The sequence below is a fragment of the Nicotiana attenuata genome, unplaced genomic scaffold (genome assembly GCF_001879085.1).
Source record: "Nicotiana attenuata strain UT unplaced genomic scaffold, NIATTr2, whole genome shotgun sequence".
Classification (NCBI taxonomy): Eukaryota; Viridiplantae; Streptophyta; class Magnoliopsida; order Solanales; family Solanaceae; genus Nicotiana; species Nicotiana attenuata.
In genome coordinates, this window is record NW_017673212.1 from 16555 (window position 1) to 20314 (window position 3760).

The following is a 3760-nucleotide window of genomic DNA, read 5'->3' on the forward strand; positions in this document are numbered from 1 at the left end:
TGTACAAAAGAGAAAAGAAAACAAAATAAAGACTATCAGGACAGAAGAAAAGAGGAAATTGCATTTCATTAGAAATGTAAGATAACAAGGTTTAACTCGTCCAAATGGACGGAACATAGAAATCTGAATTACAACCCTGGAAATAATCCAGATTTAGTACTCAAAGAAAAATCAAAACTAACTACCACGACTCCTTCCGAATTGGAAGAGGAGTAGCTTCCCAGTTATTGAGCTTAGCCTGAGATCCCACGAACTGCACATCGAATTCACTCGGACCTTCGCCGGGTTCCACCATATTCACTTCATCGAACACCTTTTCAAACCTTGCGAGCATCTCCTTGTCAGGTTCGATCATCACAGAATTTGGCATTGCTGTTGCTGGACGTTGTTTAGTACCAGGCCGGACGAAGGAACGGGAAAGGCGGGGAATAGGTTTTGGAAGGGTCCACACTCTCTTTTTCATCTTTTTGGCTCTCCTTATGTCAGCTGAAGTGGGTTTGAAACCTAGCCCAAAAGTGTCTAGATTTCCGGGGAGGGACACCGGCTGTATGATTCCTTGCAGTGCAACACCCAACCCCTTTCCGGGCAAGAATCCATTTCTTATCATCTCTGAGGCTACCATAACAGATGCAGCGGCTATCTTGGGCATAGGGACACACACCCCTTCCGGGATTTTATCAACTGGCACTGTATCCATGACTTGATACACCCAGGGACCTTTGTCATTTTCAACTTCCTCAAAGGATGTAATAGCATTACAAGAATTGTCCTCTCCATGAACCACGATCTCCTGCCGATCCCATTCAAACTTGACCATTTGATGCAAAGTAGACGGTACTGCCTTTGCGGCATGAATCCAGGGCCGTCCCAATAAAAGATTGTAGGAAACACTGACATAGAGCACTTGAAACTCCATAGTGAATTCCACAGGTCCTATTGTTAGCTCCAACACAATATCTCCCACTGCGTCTTTCCCTCCGCCGTCAAATCCCCGTACACAGATGCTATTTTTATGAATTCTTTCCCTGTCAACTTGCAACTTTTCTAGAGTGGAAAGAGGGCAAATGTTGGAACTAGACCCATTATCAATTAACACCCGAGTCACCACAGAATCTTCACACTTCACTGTGAGGTACAAGGCTTTATTATGTTCAGTTCCTTCCAATGGTAACTCGTCATCAGAAAATGTTACCCTATTCACCTCAAAAATCTTGTTTGCAATCTTCTCAAGATGATTCACAGTGATTTTATCTGGCACGTGAGCTTCGTTTAGAATCTTCATCAACGTCCGGCGGTGTTCATCCGAATGGATCAATAAAGACAATAATGAGATCTGTGCCGGGGTTTTCCTCAACTGTTCCACAATCGAATAGTCTTGGGCCTTCATCTTTTTCAGGAACTCTTCAGCTTCTTCTTCAGTAATGGCTTTCTTTATCGGTGCCGAATTGTCTTTAGCTGCTTTAACCTTTCTCAATTCTTCAGGGGCAAAGCATCTCCCTGATCTAGTCAACCCATGAGTCTCGCACACTTCTTCTTTAATTTCCTTTCCTTGGTACATCACAGTTACCCTGTCATAATTCCACGGGACAGCTTTCTCGCTAACCACCGGCAATTGGGTCACCGGTTTGATGATAACTGGCTCTGCTCGAATGCCTTTTACAACCAACACAGGTTCGACAGCTGCTCCTGGTATTGTCACCTTAACAAGCCCTGGTTTTATCACCCTCACTGGTTCACTGACTATCTGGCCCACTGCGACCAAGGGTTTCTTGTCAACCAATTCCTCTTTTGCTTTACTCTCGCTTGCTTTAATCATCATCACAGTCTGCGACGGCTTCTTGTGTTCTCCCATCTGCACTATCTCGATCATGTGAGCCTCATGATGAATTGGTAGTGGATTCTGCGTGATATTGGGAGTCTCCGGAGCCTGCACCTCAATTCTCCGTGTATCAATCAATTCCTGAATGGCAGTTTTCAGATGCCAACATTTCTCTGTATCATGTCCAGGCGCTCCTGAGCAGTATTCGCAATTCACTGAATGGTCCAGGTTCCTTGGGGGAGGGTTTGGTAATTTAGGTTCGATCGGGTTCAACATACCCAACTGCCTCAATCTGTGGTATAGGCTCGTATAAGATTCTCCCAAGGGAGTAAAAGTCTTCTTCTTCTGCGACCTATCATCCTTATATGCAGGATTGGGTTGGAAACTGGTTCCAGTGGAATTTCGATTGGTTCTTGGGGGTGGGTAAGTGTTTTGGGGAGTGGGTGTGCGCCAATGGGCGCGAGTAGGGGGTTGTGGGTATGTCTGGGCATGATGGACAGAGAAATGGGGAGTAGGAGGTGGGTAGTAATGCTGTGGTGGGCCATATGAGGTATGGGGGTAAGCTTGGGGGTGAGGGCGAGGTTGGTGATAATATGGTGACGGACCCCTGGTCCAAACCCTTGATTCCACTACTGCCACTTCTTCTTCTTCTTCTTGCCCAATACTCCTCCGGTGCCGCTTTGAATGGCCTGCGTGGTTGCTTTGAGTGCTGAGTAACTCATAATTTTGTTGGACTTGAGACCCTCTTCTACCATGCTGCCCATCTTTACAACTTCGTTGAAAGTTTTCCCCACAGCGGACACTAGATGGCCATAGTAAGTTGGCTCTAAAGCCTGAAGGAAATAATCCACCATCTCATTCTCTTTCATCGGGGGATCAACCCTTGCTGCTTGCTCTCTCCAACGGAACCCGTACTCTCTAAAGCTTTCTCCGGGCTTCTTCTCGATTTTGGTCAATGACAGACGGTCTGGGACGATTTCGAGGTTGTACTGAAAATGACATGCAAAAGCTTGAGCTAAGTCATCCCAGGTGTACCACCGAGCATGATCTTGTCTTGTGTACCACTCCAACGCCGCTCCACTTAAGCTTTGACTAAAGTAGGCCATTAATAGCTCATCCTTTCCTCCAGCCCCCCTCATCTTGCTGCAGAAACCCCTCAGGTGGGCCACCGGATCACCGTGGCCGTCATATAAGTCGAACTTGGGTAGTTTGAATCCCACTGGCAATTGGACGTCAGGAAACAAGCACAAGTCCTTGTAGGCCACACTTACTTGACCCCCGAGACCTTGCATGTTTCTGAAGGACTGCTCTAAACTTTTGACCTTTCGTATCATCTCCTCTTGCTCCGGGTTTTTGGGAGGTTTCTCTTCTTCAGCTAAGAGATTAAAATGGGGAGTGTAAGAGTATGGCTCTGGAGGTTTGAAGGTGGGTTCGGGCGGGTAATAATGATTTTCCTGGGTTTGGAACAGAGGTTCACTTGAGGACCTATGTAATGCGGTGGGTGGAGGAGCCACGAATACTGGGGCGATGGGTGGTGGTGGAATTGGCTTGGAGGGTGGCTGTGGTGGTGTCTGAGAAGTGGTTCCGTAATATTGCTGGTGAGTAGGAAGAGCGGGATATGAGTTCGTTGCGGGAGGATCTTGGGGTTGAGTGGGTGGTGGGAGATAATTGGGATTGGCAGGATAGGCTGGGTGGGGGATGTCCCTTCGACCAAGCCTGGTACATTTCGGCCATCTACTGCTTTAACTATACATCTCCTCTCTCATTGTATTCACATCCATTGCCTCCTCTTCTCTGGATGGGTCAACGATGCTTGCTTCTAGATCTTGATTGGCCATTTTCGACTTGTCTTTGGAGCGTGTGTTGTAAGAGTGGGTTGCCAGAATGCCAGTCAGCTTATCACCTGCCTGGACTCATCAACAACAACTTGTTAGCGGTTAG